This window comes from Mustela nivalis (genome assembly GCF_964662115.1).
Source record: "Mustela nivalis genome assembly, chromosome: X".
Taxonomy (NCBI): Eukaryota; Metazoa; Chordata; class Mammalia; order Carnivora; family Mustelidae; genus Mustela; species Mustela nivalis.
In genome coordinates this window covers 126,323,194-126,344,763 of record NC_139040.1, presented here as the reverse complement: position 1 = coordinate 126,344,763, position 21,570 = coordinate 126,323,194, and the positions used below count along the sequence as shown (strand labels likewise).

Here is a 21,570-nt window from a genome sequence, read left to right as displayed (position 1 = left end):
CAGGCACACGTACGCACATACATGTACACTTTATTCATCCAGGGTCAGTCATTCAATTGTAAATTTAATCTCTCTCGAGCAGGCACTCTATGACGGGACATGTACTGTAGGAATGTTGGAACAGCAGGGTCCAGCCTTCCTGGAAGACCAGAACATTCTCTTCAAAAGAGTAAGTGCACTTCATCTTTCTAAAAAGCTCCCCCACTCCAGTTTGTGAGTAGTTGCTTTAATAAATGTTCACTATAGAAAATTTGGATCGTGTGTCAATTAACTGGAATTTAAATAAAAACTTGAAACATAAAAAAAAGAAAATTTGGATATTAAAAAAAAACTAAGAAAAGAAATCACCTATAATTTAAAACTAAAGCGTTAGTCACTATTAAGTTTGCTACCCATATGGATAGATCGGTAGGTAAGTAGGTAGGCTGCCAGACAGATGGATAGAAGGACAGAGATAATATTCAACTCTCGGAGTTTATACTGGATAGGTATATATTTTCACATCGGGTCTTTTAAAAAGTGTTAGCATTTTTTATCTTTAACAACTTCATGAGATATAACTTACATATCATAAAATGTATCCATTTTAAATGACTTTTAGTAAATTTACCCACTTCTGCAACCACTACCGAAAGTCAGTTTGAGAACATTTCTGTTGTTGGCAATTTATTCCTCAGGTCCGGCAACTCCTTCCTGTTTGTGTAGATGTGTCTTTTCTGGGCACTCGCTATCGATGGAGTCATAGAACACATGGTCTTCTGTGTGCAGCATTTTTCACTAAATAAATTTTGAGCATCGGCCCTATAGTGACGTGGCTCGTCACTCCATCGGTTTTTCCTGCCGAGCAGCTCATGTAGCTGTTTATCAAACCCGGCATAAAAACACTCCAAATTAACCATTTCTTTGGGGCTTCCTTTCTCTATGGAGTCTCTTGTGTCATGGAAGATTCATATTAAATATACACGGTTCCCTTGTTAATCTTTTGTTCCCGAGGGCCCAGCCGGTAATGAGCATAGAAAGGTAGAAGAAAAACATCTTCCTCTCTTCCAAGAGTATGTACATTTGGTTGATATTTATCAAGGGACTATGATGCGCAAGTCCACTGTCCTAGATGATGAGTTCCCTTTAATATAGAGGAAGGTAGCACCGCCCCTGCTTTCCAGGGGTTATGGTCTATTTGGGAAGGAAAAAACACTCAAACTTGAGGGAGTAATCCAGTGAGGAAGGGCTACGGACCAGGCAGTCCAAGTGGCGTCACAACATAGAGGAGCAAAATCTAACTTCTGTGTTTTTGCGAGAACCTGCTTGGAACTCCAGAGTTGCTGAAAAGATTATCTTTTTTTTTTTTTAAATATTTTATTTATTTATTTGACAGAGAGAAATCACAAGTAGATGGAGAGGCAGGCAGAGAGAGAGAGAGGGAAGTAGGCTCCCTGCTGAGCAGAGAGCCCGATGCGGGACTCGATCCCAGGACCCTGAGATCATGACCTGAGCCGAAGGCAGCGGCTTAACCCACTGAGCCACCCAGGCGCCCCCCTTTTTTTTTTTTTTTTAAGATTTTACTTACTTATTATTCAAGAGAGAGATGGAGAGAGCACAAGCGGAGGCACAGAGGGAGAGGGACAAGCAGACTTCACGCTGAGTGTGGAGCCCCCTGTAGGGCTCAATTCCACAATCCCGAGATCAAGACCCGAGCTGACACCAGGAGCAGGACGCCCAACCTACTGAGCCACCCAGGCACCCTGGTAAAAAGGTGATTTTAAGCTGAAGACCTTTGAGATTCAACAGATGCGGAAGGAAGTCTTCTCCGAGCTTTCCTTATCTGACTAAAAGCAGAAACTTCTGGGCAATGAGGACGGCCATAAATTCCCACTTCAGAATGGCTTCTACTCCCAGGAGAGAGAGCAAGAGTAAACCTACCAGGAATCCCCTCTTGGGGAAGTTTCCTGGTCTTGGAGAAGATGGAAAGACCACCGGTACCCGCACAAGCAAACATGATCAGAAACGTTTTTTTCTCATCTGTTCTCCTAAAAGCCCATTTGACTTTCCTAAAGAAAAACCCTCCCACAGAAGTCTTTTTTCCCCACTCCATTTCCCTTAAGTTAGGTATGTAAACTCCAAATTCTAACCCCCCCGCCCCGTGAGTTAGCTTATTCTCAAGCCCTGCGCTGTGTCTATGCATCGCACATGTCATGAAACTCTGCCTGTTCTCTTGCCAATCTGCCTTTGATCAGTTTAAACGTGCAGGCCCCAATTCCTAAACCAAAGAGGGTAGAGGAAAGGCTTTTCCTTCCCAGTTTTTTTTTTCCCCCAGAAGAATCAACTTCTATGAAGAACAAATGGGAATGAACCAGGTACGGTGGGAGGGATGGTGGAGAGCGTTCCAGGGAGAGAATCCTGCACAAAGACCAAGAAATAAGAGAGAACATCACCTGCGGTGACGGAGTTGAAAGCTCACCAAGGCTGAATGTGAGTTTATCAGAGGAACCAACTGATAAACTCACATTCAGCCTTGGTGAGCTTTCACGCATCCAACGTGAAAGCTACCAGCTCCACGGGGATATTGATCACTGAACACGTGGCCAGTCTAACGGAGTTAATTTGGTTTAATTTAAAACCGAAGTGTTAACCACTATTAAGTTTCTATTAACCACTATTCAGTTATTTAAAGTAACTCACTAGTAATTTTAAAAATATTGACTAGATGTTGAAATAACTTGGATTTGCAGTGAGAGACAATGGATCCTTAGAATCCATTTTATTTATTTATTTTTAAGTTAATTACTAACTTTTAAATTTTGCTGCCTGAAAAATCTTAATTACAGATGTGTCTGGCACTGTATTTCTATCAGATAGTGCTGCTCTCCACCAGGAGGGCCTGGCAAGCTAGGGTAGGATTTGTTTGTAGGACAATGACATATCCAAAAATCACAACAATTACACCCAAGTACATCCCAGCCATTAACTGCTTTGCCTGGAACAAGCCGAAGGCTGAGCTTCGTCCCCAGCCCCCCAGCCGATCCAAGTGTTGTTTTGAAAACGGTTTTTCAGAAGTCATTACTAAAACAATTCTCACCTACTTTTACTTTCTTATTTGTTTACTACACCTCTGTCCATTTCAAGAGGGTGCAGGAACACCCACCAGGTTCCCAATAGCATTTATCCTATTTGTAAAAGAAACTGGAGGTTGGAGACTTAGTCTCCTTCAGAAATCTACCAGGTGGTTTTGCTTTTCAGTTACAAAAATTTGCTACTTCCTCTGAGAAATAGAAACAATGGATTAAGGGGGCTACTCCCAGGGGAAGAAAATGCTGACTTTGTTCTACAAAAGGACCCCACTGCCGGCCCTTAATGGTTCTTTACTGATCTTTCTAAGGATCAGCATTCAAAGGATTGGATCCCTGACCTCAGGGGACATTCCCTAAACTCCAATTACGAGTCCCAACAAAACCAAAGGAAACACTAAGAGAAACCAAAAGAAGCTTGGAGCCCGGGAATTTGGGGACGCGAACCGCCTCTCTTTAGCGGGAGCTTTCAAAATAAGGAGACCGAGGGAGATGATTTACACAGGACTGCCTGTGTCCACTCATCACTGATGACTCTCCCTCCCCCCCACCATAAAAAATCCACTCCGACTCCAATAAAAAAAGAAGAGCTCAAATATCTTTATGGATAATTCGGTGTATTTGTTGAAAAACCCAGAAGACTCTTAGGAATGGATCCAAGGTTTTGGTCTCTTTCTAACTCCTTTCCGGCGCAGCGTCTGCGGGTGTCCTGCGGTGGTGGTTTGTTTTTGGAGCCGTGGTTGGGAGGCGGGGGAGGGCGGGTGATGGAAAGCAGGTTTTCTCCACCGCAGCACATCTCCACCGCAGCACTATTGACCGTTGCGGCTGGAGCATCGTCCGTTTCGGGCCCGTCTCGTGCATCACAAAATGTTTAGCAGCATCCTGGGACTTACTCATCAGAGGCCACCAGCAGCACCCACATCCCAGTCATAAGAACCAAAAATGTCACCAAACTTGGCTCCATGTCCCCTGGAAGGCAGAAGTGCCTTCCTCCTCCTCCTCCTCCTCCTCCTCCTCCTCCTCCTCCGGAGAAGCACTGATGTAACGAATCCCTTAAGACAGAGCATTTATAGAAACACGGACTTCAAAGTATTGATGTGGGTCTTCCCGGGTGCTTCTTACTCCTAAGTGCTATGACACACACCTTCCATATGTGTCTTTCTAAAATCTTTCTGACGAGTTGGACAGTGGTGGAGAGAACACATTTGCCACTGAGCCGGGACCCTCTCTGGGCAGGCTGAGGACCCAGCCTGTTTGGAAAACCATTTCCCGTCCCGTATTGTCATTCTGGCTGGTGAGCCCTACCCCCATCCAATACAAACAGGGAAATGAAAGAGTCTCATAACACTGATTTGTGTTCGCCCTCGAATGAAAGAAAATGGAAACAATGATCCATCTTGGTTTTTCCAAAAGAGATCTCACTGCAACATAGCTTATGTCTTGACAAGTGCACGAGTCTGGGCAGAGCATACCCATTTCCTAGGAAGGTACACTGAATGTATGGGAGTGTGCTGTTTCCAAAGTTGAACTAAAAGTGATTTAGAGAGGGGCGCCTGGGTGGCTCACTTGTTAAGCATCCGCCTTCGGCTCACGTCATGATCCCAGGTTCCTGGGAATGAGCCCCGCATCGGGCTCTCTGCTCACCGGTAAGTCTGCTTCTCCCTCTCCCTGCTTGGGTTCCCTTTCTCGCTGTGTCTCCCTCTGTCAAATAAATAAATAAAATCTTGAAAAAAAAAAAAAAAGAAAGGGTTCTCGAGTGCCATTCAATAGCACGGGGGTCGACAGCCGCGGTGTCCCCACTTCCACCGTCATATATCCGTTAGATAGATCCAAAGGTGCTATCTCCAAACATGTCACTTCGGCATAAAGATTATTTTGAGCTGAAGGCAACTGAGGGACAGAAAAAGCAGACACAGGAAAGCTCTCTACCCTCCTCTATCTGCTGAAAGGCAGGCCGTACATTTCCCTGTTTGAAGGGACCCCCCACCCCCCCCACCCCGCCCGGCCACTTTCCCCGATCAGGAGGAGGAGAGGGTGGGCACCAGCAGAGACAGCGCAGACTGAAATCGGCGCAGACGAGGCTTTATTGAAATAACCCTCGTCCTCCTTAGTTTCCCCCATATACTTGCCTTCTCACAATTTACTGCCCCTAGAAGCCTGAAACCCCTTTCCATTCTCCTGTCACTTCTCTACAAATTTACAGCCTTTAAAAACAAAACAAAACAAAACAAGGTTTTATTTATTTATTTGGGAGAGAGAGAGAGAGCACGCGAGAGCACAGCGGGGCTGGGGCCAGAGGTAGAGGGAGAAGGAGAGAAGCAGATTCCCTGCTAAGCGGAAAGCCCAGGAAGGGGCTGATAATCAGGACCCTGAGATCAAGACCTGAGCCCAAATCAAGAGTCGGACACTTAACCGACTGAGCCACCCAGGTGCCCCAATTTATAGCCTTTTGCTAAAATAGTGTATTAAGTCTCCAGGTCTGATAGCCTCTTTGAGGTTTTTACTACACTGTGAGCCCCCCTACCCCGCCCCCCGCCCCGCCATATGCACGTTAAATAAACTTTTTTTCTTCTGTCAGTCTATCTTTTGTCCATTTATTTTGCAGGGTCCCAGTCACCGAACCTAAGAGGGTAGAGGACGAGGACTCCCACATGGACGTGAAACAGACCAAATGGACAGGTCATGCTGCTTTAATCCAAAAACGCAGCACTGCGATCTCCTGGCTAGAATCAACTCCACCAACGCTTTTATTCTACTGGCCGGCCTCAACCATTTTAACCATCACTAAAGAAAGAAATCTCTGGACAACCCTCCCCCTAGCTCGCTACACAGAGCTGCCCTGTAGACATGCAGCTCTGTCGCAAACTGAAGGCTGAAGCTTGTAGCTTTGCCCGCTTCCCCCACCCCTCACCCTGGACTTAAACTTGGAGGCTCACATGGACCTGTCGTTTTTTTTTTTTTTTTTTTTTTTTTTCCTGTGGCCCTGTTTTGATAGGTGTGGCTGGTCTTTCCCCAGAGCAGTCACCTTGTCCCCTCCTCCTGAAGAATTATGGTGTACTTCTTGGCAGTGCGACACTTAGTCTGTGTGAGGCAAAAGAGATTTCTGGACATCACAGAGTCTCTAAGTCCAGTGACCACAAATACACCCTTTGAATGTGTTATAGAACCTCACACCAGGCGGTTTCTAGATTAGGTAAGTGGCTAGCTCGGTATTTTAATCAAGTTTTACTACAATACATTTGAAAGGTACATTTATCGTAGGATGTAGCGAAAACCGTTATAATGTTCCTGATGCTTAACACATTTTCTATCTCATGGGCGGTGGAAAATACGAGTACAGGAAACAGGGTCAAAAGAATTTTTTAACAAGTTCTTTACATTTAGGAAAGTGGGGATTTCAAAAAACAGATTAAGGGAGGCAGCTTTGAGCTCTCTTAAGGAGAGAACTGGATTTGCCTTGGATGGAGAGAATTAAAAGAGAATCTGTATTTTTGACTAAACGATTAGGAAAAAAAAAAAACCAACCCAGGCCACAGTTACTCTGTGCTAACATGAAGTCTACATGTGCAACAGTGGTGTTCTTTCCCCCACCAGTGGGAAGAAGGAATCTGTAGAGTTCAGCATTATGTTTTTTAATGCCATCTCCAAACAAACTGCCCTGAAAGGACAAAGACAAAAAAATCATTTCTTTAGACAACGAAAGAGTGGCCTGCAAGCCTGGACACAAACCCTTGAGAACGCAGTGCTGGAAATTCCTTTTTTCTTTTTTTTTTTTTAAACGTAAAATCCAGAACAGGCAGACCATTAAGCTGGAAAAAGAAATTAATATAACCTCACAGGCAAGCAGAAAAGCAAATACTCACTCTAAAGCAGCCACTGTTGATGCAAGCAAAGGTTAGAGCAACAAGCTACTTCCTAACAAAGTGTGAATCCCATTAGTGCCGAAGCGCTATCCCTCCTTAGTCCTTCCATGGAAGCCAGAACAGAGCTTGGCTTTTACCTCCATCTGCATCTCAAGGCTGGTAAACAGGACCCATGGAGACGTGCAAAAATGGTGAAGCCATTCAAAAGGCATCTTCGGCTTCGTGTAAGACGCTGACATAAGCACAATAGGGCCGTGGCCTAAGTCCGCCCAAACACCCCTTTAGCATTGCTTAGGTGGACAAAATAGGGAGCTGGCCTCCCCCAGTTTCCCGGCTTGCCCTGCGGCCCCCATTGTCTCTTCCAAGTACAGTGATGCCATTTCACGATTGGTACATTAGAAACGAAGCACTTGGAAAAGTTTCTTTGCGGAGTAGTTCAGAATTTAAACTGTTCCATTTAAAGAAGAAGGGGAAAGTGGAGGAGATGCGGCAGCAGTTGAAAATGTAAAACATCTGGAAGTTATCAGTGACTCACTTATTCGTGTGCCCAATACCCAAGTGATGGACTAACTAAACACCGTAGACCAGTGGACACGGATTGTTCATTACAGTGGCTCATCTGCAAGGGTCTGTAATCTAAATCCTTGCATTTGTTTTTTTCTATACCAAGATCTGTCTAGTATGTCTCCTAGGCCGGATTGTGTCATTGCATGGAACCAAATAAGATCACAAAATGAAGTTACCTATTCCCTTGAAGAAAAATCCAATGTAGGGAAAGGTCATACGCTTGCAAAGATTTTCAACATGGTTGCAATCAAGTCATTTTCCAATTGTATAAGTAAATAACATTGACCACATGAAATATTCTGCCAGAAGTACATAGCTGCTATGATTTCTTTCTAAAGGTGTAAAGCTAAGTGTTCAAATTTGCAATTATTGAAGTTGGGTTTTGGTAATGAATGTGGGCGGTGAGCACGAAGGATAGCCTTCTGATTCCCAACTGCACAAAGCTGTACCAACTTGCCAAGAATGAGGAAATAAAAAAAATCCACTGGAAATAATATTTGGTTGTTCACGTTAGCACTGAGGACGACTGTGGTTTAGAAATTTCCCCCTTTTTAATTACAATGAGTAAACTATGTTGCCAAGTCTCTTTGGGCAGCTCAATTTTCATCCTAGCCTACTCCCTGAAAATGAAGCTGTCAAGAATCCTAAGTTGAAACTGCTTTATTGAAAAGAGTGTTTATTATGGTATGTCTCCCCAAATCATGGAGAATCTGTTCAGAAAGATACATCTTCATCAAACCATGTTCAATGCATGGTTTTATTATTTAAAGTGAAGACGAGCCATATGAAAAGTTCTTTGAGATTATTTCAATCACATATGCACCGAGAATTATTTTAGTTATCTTGCTTCGTCTTTGAGTGTACACTGCTTTCAGAATCCATGACTGAGCTGAATAAACACTATTGTGTTTTTTTTTAAATTGTATTTATTTGACAGACAGAGATCACAAATAGGTAGAGAGGCAGGCAGAGAGAGAGAGAGGAGGAAGCAGGCTCCCTGCCGAGCAGAGAGCCCGATGTGGGACTCGATCCCAGAACCCTGAGATCATAACCTGAGCTGAAAGCAGAGGCTTAACCCACTGAGCCACCCAGGGGCCCCACTATTGTGTTTTTTTGAAGGCAAACTCGAGTTTGCACCAATACAAATTCTTTCCCAACATTCATTTAACCACCAGGAAAGTCTGTCGGTAGTTATCAAAAATTCTATTGGACAGTTTATTCATCTAGTGTTTTTTTTTTAGGTAATTCTACCCCAACATGGGGCTCAAACTCATGACCCCCAACATCAAGAGTCATATGCTATGAGGTGCCTGGGGGCCTCAGTGGGTTAAGCCTCTGCCTTCGGCTCAGGTCATGATCTCAGGGTCCTGGGATCGCGTCCTGCATCGCATTGGGCTCTCTGCTCGGCAGGGAGCCTGCTTCCCTCCACCTTCTCTGCCTGCCTCTCTGCCTACTTGTGATCTCTGTCAAATAAATAAATAAAATCTTTAAAAAAAAAAAAAAAGAGTCATATGCTCTACTAACTGAGCCAGCCAGGCACCCCTAACGGAGAGTTTATTCTTTTCTGCAATTAATGCATGTTAGGGACCAAACATTTTTGTCTCTCCCTTATTCATTTCATATATTGAACCCCTAATCGCTAACATGACTGTATTTGGAGATGGGGCCTTTATGAAAGCCATTAAATTTGAATGAGGTCGTAGGGCAGGGGCCTGACCCAAAAGGGTTAGTGTCCTTAGAAGAAGAGATACCAGAAAGCTCTCTCTCCTGTTCTTCCCCACCCCCGGCAAATGCAAGCACTGAAGAAAAGCCTTGTAAGGCCACATTGAGAAAGTAGAGCCTGCAAGTGGGGAAGAAAGGCTTCACCAGAAACCAGATTGGCAGGCACCTCAATCCCGATCTCGGCCTTCCTAGCTTCCAGAACTGTGAGAAAAGAAATTTCTGTTGTTGAAGTCACACAGTCTGTGGTATTTCGTTATGGCAGCCGAAGCTGACTAATACGACGAACAACATAAAACTTAATCGTACAAATATATTTTAGTTGGAAACTTATCACTACAGCAGGATTCCTAGAGCAAGCACAAAGTGTACTGGGATTCAGGAAGAAAAAGTCACCAAAAATCACATCATCAACACCTTTAGCGGCTAAATTTATCATTATTTCTTGCTGAAATGGTACAGTTTGCAATATCCACACAATTAAATGTGATATTTAGCTACTACTATATGGGCTCAGTAAGCAACGGCAGAACGTAAGGACGTAGTCACAAGTTCATGATACCTAGAGTCTGTTTTTTAGCCATCAGAGCCGATGTTTAATACGTCTTTTCTGCAACACAAAATGAAGATGATGGGCAATTCACAAACTAAAATAAGACGTGGCCTAAGAATTTTAGAGGTGCTTTGAAGACTTGCTTACAATACAGTTTTCTCATTTTAAAAATAAGACCCCAATGGGGAAACAAGTTAAATGTCCATCAACTTGTGAACAGATAAATAAAATGTGGTCTAGCTATGCAATGGAATATTATCCAGTAATAAAAAAAAAACAGATTACAGATATATATAATGTGATGAATGTCAAAAACATTATTTTAGGGGCGCCTGGGTGGCTCAGTGGGTTAAAGCCTTCGGCTCAGGTCATGATCTCAGGGTCCTGGGATCAAGCTCCACATCGGGCTCTCTGCTCACCAGGGAGCCTGCTCCCCCTTTCTCTCTGCCTGCCTCTCTGCCTACTTGTAATCTCTTTTTCCCTGTCAAATAAATAAATAAAATCTTTAAAAAAAAACATTATTTTAAGTGAAAGAAGCCAGCTACAAAGGACCGTATATTGGATGATTCCATTGACAGAAAATGTCCACAAAACGCAAATCCACAGAAACGAAAGTAGATCAGTGGTTGACAGGGGCTGAGGGCGGGAATAGGGAGTAACTACCGGTGGGCAAATGAGATCTATTTTTAAAGGTTATTTATTTATTTATTTACTTAGAGAGGGAGGGGGCAGAGGAAGAGGGAGACAGAGAATCTTAAAGCAGTCTTCACACCCAGCATGGGGCTCGATATCACAATGCTGAGATCATGACCTGAGCTGAAATCAGGAGTTTGATGCTCAACCAACTGAGCCACCCAGGCGCCCCAAAGGGGATCTTTATGGGTGATGGAAATGTTCTAAAATTGGATTGTGATGAGGGTTCACAACTCTGTAAATTTCCTAAACCTGTTGAATTGTACACCTAACATGAGTCAATTTTATGGCATCTAAATTATATCTCAATAAAGCTGTTTTGCAAAAAATGATCACAAATGGGCTTTGAAATGCTGAGAAACACACCCTCGGTGCCCCATTCAGCTTCGATGAAAACCCAAGCCAAACTTTGCTAAGGTTTGGTAGCATCATGAGGTCAAAACCTCCGAAGACTCAGATCTTCCTTCAGATTTGTCAAAACTGTAGACAGATTTGGACCTGGTCTACTAACATGTGTTTTTTATCTTTCCACTTTCAACCCGAAACTGAGAAAAGGGGAAAAAACACAGTAGGTGTTTCTCTAACTTTGCTTTTGAGTTTTCAGTGATGAATTCTGGCCTATATAAGATCAATTTTTTTTCTAAATTACAGTAAACATTTTCTTCTACATATGGCAAATTGCAATGAAAGTGTCCCGTTCGATTACTGAGAGAGATAGGTGACCATTTTTAGAAATAACGTACTGTACCTTCTTTTAAGATTCCAAGCCTCTGGATAATTTGTGCATTGCCAAGAATTTTCCAATAGCCATTATCCCTAGCCAGTCGTGTTTCTCTTGAGATGACACTACGTTGCTCATAGTGTGCTCTTACCGCCTTCCGGTACAGTACCCATCCGCACGCGTGCACACACACACGCGCGAGTTCACACACACTGACTTTTACCTTTAAACCTTGGCTCACCCTCCTGCCTTGCAAAATTTAAACACCGGCTCCCGGGTTGAGCTAGAAAGCCGGCTTTCCCGAGCACTCCTCCTTTCCGGGGGGACTGTCCCCTTTCCGACTCAGGCACCGCATCATCTTCTCTGGAGCTCCTGCTCGACTTTCCCACCAACGACTTCGCTTTTCTTCCTCTCGGCACACGGAGCGCCCCACGTCTGGGAACTTCCCTCTCCAGCTGGACTGCTCACATCAGACTATGACTACGTGGGGGGCTGTCTCTGTCTCTAGATCGGACGGAACGAGAATAATAAGGTGTGATACATCTATCGATCCTCAGGGCTCAGGGCAGAGCTGGGTAGGAAGGAAGAAGAGAGAACACGAGGGAAAGGGAATGGTAAGGAAAGGACGGGAGGGGAAGGGAGGGGGAAGGAAGGACCGTTTGTTAAGAGTTAATGTGTAGGGGCGCCGGGGTGGCCCAGTGGGTTGAGGCCTTTGCCTTCGGCTCAGGTCATGATCCCAGAGTTCTGGGATCGAGCCCTGCATAGGGCTCTCTGCTCAGCAGGGAGCCTGCTTCCTCCTCTCTCTCTCTCTGTCTGCCTCTAAGTCTACTTGTGATCTTTGTCTGTCAAATAAAATAAAATCTTTAAAAAAAAAAAAGAGTTAATGTGTGAAGAGTGACCGGTGATTGCTTTCTCTGAATTCCCTCCATTAGAGCACTTCATTTGCTTTTGCACAGTCTGGCTCAGTGAGCAGAAAAGAAGAGACTGTCAGGACACTACAACCTTTCTAGCTCAACCTTTTCTCCTATCGCCACCCTGATGAGACTCAAACCACTGTTGCCCTTCACCTTGGGACCATTTCTCCTGTTACTGAAGGGAAGAGACTAATGACTCGGAGGGAGAGTGCCATCAAGAGGGAATCTATGTCCCCAAAGATTCTGCCTGTCTGCTTACCCTGAAAATGCTTTGGAATCTTCCGGGCTTATGCAGCAAAAAAACTCTGAAGTTCGGGGCAGGGAGAGAGATGTCTGGGTACTGGAGGCTAGTGGGGTGGCAGGGAAAGTGAACTTTGGATTCTGTAGGCACATCCTAACATTAGACCAATTTCCCCAGCTCCTAAGGGACAGGCCGGGCAGTGCGGCGGACAGCTCCGATCCCCACTGTAGTGGTAATGGTAATAGAGAATGCTGCTCTGGATTATGGGAAGGTTTGCCATATCCGACCTCACTGGGTCACCCAGAATAAATACAACTTCTGGCACAATTTGTTCCCATTTTAAAGACGAAGACACAGATTCCAGGAGGAGATACAATCTGCCCAAAGTAATAGGTAGATATAACAGTCATAGGTAGAGAGGAATAGCCAGTGATACACGGAACCCGCTCTCCCCAGACACTTGCCACTTTCCTTCAGATGTTGTCTGTTTCCGCCTCCATTGTCTCCCTTCTGTGAGGACCCCCCAACCTCCAAGGGCAGGCTCCTCCAAACTCCTTCCTTTCCAAATTTTTCTTCATTGCACTTACCACCTATTTATTTATTTAATCTGAGAGAGAGAGAGAGAGAGAGGGAGAGAGAAAGAGAATGAGCAGGGGCGAGGCACAGAGGGAGAAGGAGAAGCAGGCTCTCCGCCGGGCAAGGACCCCGGGATCGTGACCTGAGCCAAAGTCACTGAACCAACTGAGCCACCCAGGGGTCCCGCACGGACCACCTTCTAATCACTACACAGCGCATACATCTATTTTCAGATTGTCTACCCATCCACATTCCGCTCCTCAAGATCTAAATTTCACAAGGACAGTCATTTTTTTTCTCTTTCTCCGTGGAGGGCTCTAACCCTGGCCTGTAGACCAGCAGCCGGCATACAGAAATTTCTCACCAACATCTGTTGCATAAATAAAGGATTCAACAAGGTCTCTGCTGTCTGGGTCTGCAACTTCTCAACTATATTTTCAAATGATATTATATCGTTTTGTATTCCACTTGTTAATTATATTCTATTCTTTGGCTTTCACCAGTTTCAGTTGTGAAATTCAAGTGTCCTACCAAGTTCACTAAAGCCAATAGTGCCTTTGGAATATTAAATTTGTAGAAAATAGCGTAAAAATAATTGTCAAAGCTTGATACAATGTTAAATGTTCTATGTGCATGTATACTACAAATCTAGATTTTCCCGTTTCTGATAATTAGAACTGTGATACACTTCATGTAACTAAAATAAGTACTCTCTATGTGCGATTATATACTAGGAGCTCTCAACACTGAAAAGCGATATGCTCGTTTAGCTCTAATTATCTCTCTATTTTATTTTTTAAAAATATTTTATTTATTTGACAGAGAAGGAGAAAGAGCACACACAGGGGGAGCAGCAGGCAGAGGGAGAGGGAGAAGCAGGCCTCCCACTGAGCAGGGAGACCGATGTGGGGCTCGAGCCCAGGAATCATGACCTGAGCGGGAGGCAGATGCTTAACCGACACAGGTGCCCCTGTATCTCTATTTTAGGCAGAATGCTTAGGCACCCTCTGTGCCTGGACTGAACATGAGAGGCCTCTGAAGAGTAGAAATAGTTGCCTCACAACTTTTGCAAAATGTGTCGACTTCGACAGTGTGCTTCCTTGGGTTGATTCCCATTAAGAATGTCATGAGACCAAGAAAATTTGCCACCATAAAGCCTCTGAGATGTCCTGTATAAAGATACCTGTGTAACTGTTCCAGAGTTTCCTTAACTTCTGGTACCACGGGCCCGCTGTGTGGGCACATCTGGAATAGCTCACTCTGAGAAAGCTGGCTAAAAGCAATTTCTTAAAATTCCTTTATTACATCCTACACCAGATACCCCAGCCGCCCTCATATTTGGTGGAAGAAGGGAGGGGGAGGGTAAGAGGGAGAAGAAAAGAGGAGCGGAGAGGAGGAGAGCTTAAAACGAGATAAGCTTTGCTCCTAACGACTTCTTTCCCTTTGGTGCAGTCAAAGTAGTTCCTTTTTGGGGGCGCCTGGCTGGCTCTCGGAGTGGGAGATCAAGAGTGTGGGACTCCCCGATCTCAGGGTGTGAGTTCCAGCCCCACGTTGGGTGTAGAGATTACTTAAAAATGAAATCTTTAAAAAGTCATTCCTTTCTCTTTTAAAATCAATACATAAAGACTAAATTCCAGTTTTATTTCATCTCTAACGTCTGACGAATGGCCATGTGTTTATCCTACTATAAATCACTAAAACAAATCCATTGCCAAAACATCTCTTAAATATATTTTGGAGGGCTGTTGTAATATATCATTTTTGTTGATAGACTAGCTTCACCAAAAGCATATGGTGCCAGTTTCACAGGCAAAGATGACGTAAACGGGCTTCTTCTTCTTCTTTTTTTTTTTTTTTAAAGATTTTATTCATTTATTTGACAGAGAGACATCACAAGTAGGCAGAAAGGCAGGCAGAGAGAGAGGAGGAAGCAGGCTCCCCGCCGAGGAGAGAGCCCGATGCGGGACTCCATCCCAGGACCCCGAGATCATGACCCGAGCTGAAGGCAGTGGCCCAACCCACTGAGCCACCCAGGCACCCCCGTAAACGGGCTTCTTTAAAACCAGGGCCTAGGGAAATATTTAGACCAACCCCTCCCAATCTCCGCCCAGCAACTTGTCCAGCAGGCGCAGTAACCTTCCCGTCAGTCACCTCGCTTGTTGAAGCGGTCGCAAAGTCTCTCCTGTTTCTGCTGTACTACTTCTACTTAACTTGACATTCACAAAGTGCATTTAGCTCTAGGCTTCATTTGTTATGTCATTCGCAGGTCAAAACTTTTCTTATGAATTTTTTTTAAGATTTTATTTATTTATTTGAGAGAAGACAGTGAGAGAGAGCATGAGAGGCGAGAAGGTCAAAGGGAGAAGCAGACTCCCCATGGAGCCGGGAGCCCGATGCGGGACTCGATCCCGGGACTCCGAGACCATGACCTGAGCCGAAGGCAGTTGCTTAACCAACTGAGCCACCCAGGTGCCCCGAAATTTTTTTCCTAAGGAAAAACACCGTTCCAGTGAGAATGCAGGGACTAACACGTTGCTGCTCGGAATGGTGGCTGTTGTTAGCAAAGCATCCCAGGAAATGGCCAGAATGGTCCCCTACCACTGCCATCACTAGCAGCCCCGCCTCCCTAGCCTTTATGACACTCCAGACCATTCCAGTCATTGTGATTTGGTTTTGTAAAGCTCGCCAAACTCCATCAAGCTGATGTAGCACGTGACACTGCCAAAGTTAAAACAGAATCCAAATGTCACTGTACCAACAAATATTGCTAAAAAAGGGGGGACAAGTTGAGAAATAATAAACTCAAAGACTGAGAGAAAGAAAGGAAGACAAGAAAGATTATAATCACTTAGCCTCCTTTCCTTTACGATTTTTTGTTTTGATTCTCAAAACATTGTTAAATTTAATTTGCTAAATCTTGTTAAGCATTAGATGGATGTTGGATAAGCTTTAACAGGAAATTTAAGGCTTTATTAAATCCTTTTGTTACTATGAAGTCAACGTAAGTTTCATAGCACTATGGGGTGACTTTTTCTGCATCTTAAAAATTGAGGCAGCTACGAAAACTGTATCGAGGCAAATAAACTTGATTTCTCCCAGGCAGCATGACAGTCGGTTTGCTCAGAGAAATCCATACTACCGTTGCCAGGAGCCCTGGGTCAGGTATGACCACAAAAGAAACAGACGCTAGTACGTGATTATAAGAAACTTAGAACCCAGTAGATAAAACAGGACAGGCACAAAGTTACAGATGAATGGGTATTTCTCCTTTCTGGTAAGCCTAATATTTGCAACTTTGATTTTCAAGGCATGGCACAATATGGGACCAACGATTTTATAACCTTCTGAATGTGTTGGCCAGAGTACATTATATGCTAGATAAAAGCTGGGGAAAGTGCGATATTGCTACCCAGTTCAATAAACATTGTCAATACCACATGAAAGAAGCTTTGTAGAGCTGAAAGGGATTACCTTCACACCCTTTGATTTTGTGGAAGATAGTGGAGTTTCAGGAGGTTCGTAAAGAAGCCAGTGTGTCGTGATGGAGAGAGCCTGGGCTTTGAGGTCTTCGAATTCCCACGTTGCTGTGTGCGATCTTGGGCGGGTCCCTTGACATCTCCGAAGCCCAGTTTCCTCTTCTGTGACTCGGGAACAAAAAGCCCTCCTCCATAGATATTGTCCAGAAGATGAAATGAGCTGGTATGCCTCTTTCACTCTAGCCGGCACATGAGAAAAGCCCAGGAAACGCTGGTTCCTTTATTCTTCGTCCTGACCCACGTTCATCTTTATTGAGGGCATTTCAGCCACGGCGCTGGGCGTTCTCTGTTCTTCATCTCATTTAATCTTTACAACAGCTCCGTGGAGGTGCTACTCTTAGTCTCCCCAGTTTGCAGACGAGAAGACTGAGACCTAGCAAGGTAGACTGCCTTGCTCAAGAACACATTCCTACTGAGCAGCGCAACTCCGATTCTCCTCCAAATCCTGCCCTCTCCACTCACTAGCCAAGTATGGCCCTGCCGGCTGATCTGCTAACGGGGAGGGGGCTCAGTCCATTATTCATCGGGGAAATATTACTAAGTACTCGTACGTTTCAGGCACTTTATGGACTGCTGAAGATGCAACGAGGAGTGAAAACCGACCGGGCCCGAGCCCTCCCAGAGCTCACAACCCAACCCAGGGTTTCCGGCTTCGGTGCTCTTGGCATTTGGAGCTGGACAATTCGTCGCTAAGGACGGCCATCGCGTGCCCGGTGGGACGTGAAACAGCATCCCGGGCTTCCCCCAGCGAGCTGCCGGTAGCACAGCAGCCCGTTCCCCTCCAGCTGTGACAACTCATAATGTCCAGATGTTGCCAAATGTCTTCTGGGGAGGAAAGTGCCCTGAAGAAGAGCACCGCTCTGGTAAATACAGTATCCCGGGTCTTACGCATAAGGACTTGGGGAACTTCTCCTACTCTACCTGAGGCTTTCTAAGACACCCAGTCACCCAGTCTCTCTTTAAAAAGCAAAAAGCCCCAATCATCTGCCATAATTCCTGACATGTGACTACCACCTCATGAGAAGTTTCCACATGGTTCTGTGGAAAGCTTTCTTGGTGGAACTATTTCTGCTTCGGAAAAGGAAGTCCATCAAACTTTCTCTATAGAAATACATCATAAAAAAAAAAGAAGTACACCGTAGAGATACGTTTTATAGTTAACTTACCTGAAACAGGGTTTACCATAAATTACTATGCTTTCCAAAACATTAAAGGGATATGAAGACTTAGTGATGCATGCCATCACTGATAATATTTATAGCTCTCTAACTGGGTGGGGGAGGAAAGCATTGACTTTGGGGAGCCCAGAATCCAGGGTTGATGGGTTCAGCATCTTCAGGTTTATCATGATATTTCCAGGTCGTTGGTGGGATTAGTCCTGGTAGGTTAACTGTTGCAATCCAGAAATTACACAACAGTCCCACACGGATGGTCCTGGGATTTCCGGACTTCTGGGATGCTCCTCTCGACACTGAGATTCAGGGGCGCAGGCTCTGCCGACTTTATGGCTCTGCTTTCTTGTGGGTATTTGGAATTTTCACAGAGTGCAATGCGGGTGGTGGTGGTTTACAGACCATGACCAGAATCCTGATATCCCATCAATAAGAACTCAGTTACATGACAGCGGCTCTCTGTAAGGGACACTAGAAGATGAAATCCAGCGACGTGTCCAGGAGGGAGAGGAGGCCTGTTTGAACATAGAGCCATTCTTGGCCAATACGGTCAAAATGATTTTCATTGCCCAAGAGCCATACACTGTCTAATTTTCTGGTTTATAAAATCAGGATATCATGTACTTTATAAAGGTTCTGTGAAGACTAAGGAGAGATTTGTAGGCTCCATTCTTCCCAAAGACTTTGTGCTATGTACGCTTCCGGAGAATAATACACTTTGCTAATTTATAGCCCCATTATGAATAGACAACATTCTTAATCCCTGGCAGACATCCTGATGTGGTCAATCCGTTATCATTCATTAAGAAAAGGCAAATGTGCTATGCAGTACAAGTTCATGTCCCCCAGCGATAGTGTAATATTTTCTTTTGCTCTCAATGTGTGAATTATTAAAAATAAGCTAGCTACAATGTCATCATTTTTGATTATATCAAAAATGAAGGCAGAGACAGGACTGCTTCCAATCTGTGAAGTTATTTAGCATTTAATATTCCCTTTGGGAAATCAATATGGTTTGAGGGAGATTATTTATATACCACTAGTCAAGTGTGGTTTAAATAAATGCACTGTGTTGCTAGAGTTATGTGAATGAATCTTTCAATGTCAAGACCTTACTATTGAATAAAGAGATATAATCATAAATCAGCTAACGGGAAAATGGTTAGGAGAAATTATCTGGTCATTTTACTGATGTGGATGGATGCCTGAGGTTCTGTTTTCTAGCATTTATTCAAATTATAAATATGAATGCCTGGGCATCGTATGTCAAGATATTAACATTTACTAGTTATTTAAAATGTATATTCTATGAAATTAAATTTATTTCAGGTGGTGAAGTGTGGGCTGGTCATTCAGACATGTATAAATAACACCTGTGTTTTAAAACCAGTTAGGTAAGGGGCGCCCGGGTGGCTCAGTCGGTTGAGCCTCTTCTGCCTTTGGCTCAGGTCATGATCCCAGGGTCCTGGGGTCGAGCTCCGCATCGGGCTCCCTGCTCTTTGGGAAGGCTGCTTCTCCCTCTCCCACTCCCCCTGCTTGGGTTCCCTCTCTCGCTGTGTCTCTCTCTGTCAAATAAATAAACTCTTTAAAAAAAACAGATAAAGAAAGAAGTAATTAAATCACAACAAAGTAATCTCAACTTTTAAGTCGTCAGGATACATTCTTCATAATTCAGGAAACGAATTCGGTTCCTTCCAAGTTTGATGGAGGTTTGGAGCAGAAGAGGATGGTTGGTAGGTCAGAAAGAAGGGAAATGGACAGACATTTAGGGGCTCTGAGCGCCCCAGATTGCTTTAATTCTCCGTAAGTCACTCGACTCCTATCAGAGAGAAAATCCACGTTCCTGGGAGATATGAGAAGAAAGTGCAGCTAAGGAGACTGACTTCTCCAAAGCTATCCTGAGGCTATCTGGGGAGTCAGAACCTTCGAGCCTCGCTTTCAACAGAAGGCCGCCCACGGCTTTCCTTTTCTGCACTTAGCTGTTTCTCAGACAACAGATATGCCCTGCTTTCGATAAACAGAACACGGGGCCAGAGGGATAAATTCATGGGTCATTATTAAATTTACGATGGGATTCCACACCTCACCCCAATGTTCCCTATAAAACATATTTTCGGTTGAGTCAAACTTATTTTTCACATATTTAGGCTGAACATGACGAAACTGTTAATATCCGACCATTTTGACAGGCAAAGGCAAGTTTTCAAGGTTAATTTAAGGTTCAGTTTTCCAGGAACATATCCTTGGTACAAAGTAAGATACACCCTGCTGACAATCCCAGCAATAAATCGGATGGCGAAACAACGGAGGAAAAGAATTCAAAGCCTTTTTCGAGGTAACTCAAAATCTCCACGATTCTGACTCCCAACACTCCCCAATGTGAGTACTCAGAGCAAATGTTTAACCTAAAATCTGGCATTGCCTGGTAACTGAACGATGAAGACCAGTCAGTAGTCTTCAGAAACAGAAGTTGTTGGCCGATGCTATCTTGGTTTGTCCGTGTGAGAAGTACCACGTGTGCGATGAAGGGCAGGGTCAGTATCCTGGAGTTCTGGGTCTTTAAAATCTGGGAGAGCCAGAACAGCAGACGGCGGGCAGGTTGGGCGAGTTTTGCCCTTGCTGGCTCATTCGTCTAAGAAAGAATCTGGTGACTTGACAAGTTTCTGGAAGTGGAGGAAAATTATTTGAGTGAAGGCAGCCAGAGGCAGTTAGCAAATTCTGACCACCGTCATAGTTGTCACCCACCGAAATTTAAACTCGAGTCCAAATTTATACAAGTGGGTTCACTTACATGGTACAGAAGTCATATGCTATTGATTAACGATCACTGGGTCCTTTCTTCTGAATCCTGCCCATTTTCGGATGGCACGGCGTTTTGGTAGCTGGGATCCTCTTGTGATAGGTTACAAGAGCCAGGTAAGACTTTTTGATTTTGTTCTAACTCAGGATACTCATCTTTAGCTACCGTGACGATTCTGATTCAAAAGACAAACTTCAGGAAAGGAAGTAAAAAAGTCAGAAAGTCTGGAGAAAGTTGGAGGAGGGAGTGTGTGTGGGATGTGGGGAGTGAGGAAGACAGTGGATTCTTCCTTTTTTTTAAAAGTGATTATTCATTTCTAAATGAGACAGCTCAATTTAACTGCCCCAAATTTATGGGTCTAACCACTGGGGAAGATTATGTGTCTGGAGTCCTCTGGGGAAAGAAGCTACCTGGCGGTCCAGCGTTCATGGTCAATTGTTATTACAGGTGTGGGAACTTGTTGCCGGCAGGGAGAGAATTCCTGGGGCAGGAAATTCAGGTGGGGTTCACTGATGGGGTGGCTGGGAGGCAGCCAAAGCTGTGTGCCAGTGAAGGGTTTAGGTAGCTCCCGGAGCTAGTGCTCTCTGCTCTGTTTTAGAAGAACGCAGCGAACTATTATCTGTCATTATAGAAATGTAGGACAAATTTTATGTGTCCACAGAATTTATTTTGCCCAGAATTGCACCAAACTAAGAAGCAGCCAACTCTTCCCTCTTTCTAGAGTGATAAGATTATATTGTATTGTATTCGTTAATAAGTTGCAAAAGTACATAATCATGTAATTAATAAGTCATACAAATTAATGAGTACATTAGTTATCAGGCAACAATTATGTCTTTGCAACCAAAACCTGTGTATAGTGAAATGATTTATCTAAAAATGCATGGGTCCCTTAGAGTGATTCTGGAGAAGAGGCTCTTACTATATAAATCAGGTAGCAATCAGGGTAAGTGGATAAGGCGGATACATCACAATTGAATTATTATTATTATTATTATTATCATTTTTAAGTAAGCTGTATACCCAACATGGGACTTGAACTCACGACCCCAACCAAGATTGAGGGTTGCATGCTTTACCGACTGAGCCAGCCAGGTTTCCTTGAATTATTTTTTTTAACTTTTTAAAAAAGATTTCTTTATTTATTTGA

General features: G+C 44.0%; 1 protein-coding gene and 1 long non-coding RNA gene across 2 annotated transcripts in view; one reads left to right on the top strand and one right to left on the bottom strand.

The window, feature by feature from the left end:
* LOC309856228 overlaps positions 1-8,532 on the top strand; it is a 47,031-nt gene extending 38,499 nt beyond the window's left edge. The window contains exons 3-4 of the long non-coding RNA XR_014307106.1: positions 83-169; positions 5,671-8,532. This is a non-coding gene — a long non-coding RNA (uncharacterized lncRNA). The remainder of the gene's footprint in view (positions 1-82; positions 170-5,670) is intronic.
* The window catches only part of MID1 (midline 1), a 338,502-nt gene that overhangs the window by 209,495 nt on the left and 107,437 nt on the right, over positions 1-21,570 (bottom strand). The window lies entirely within an intron of this gene.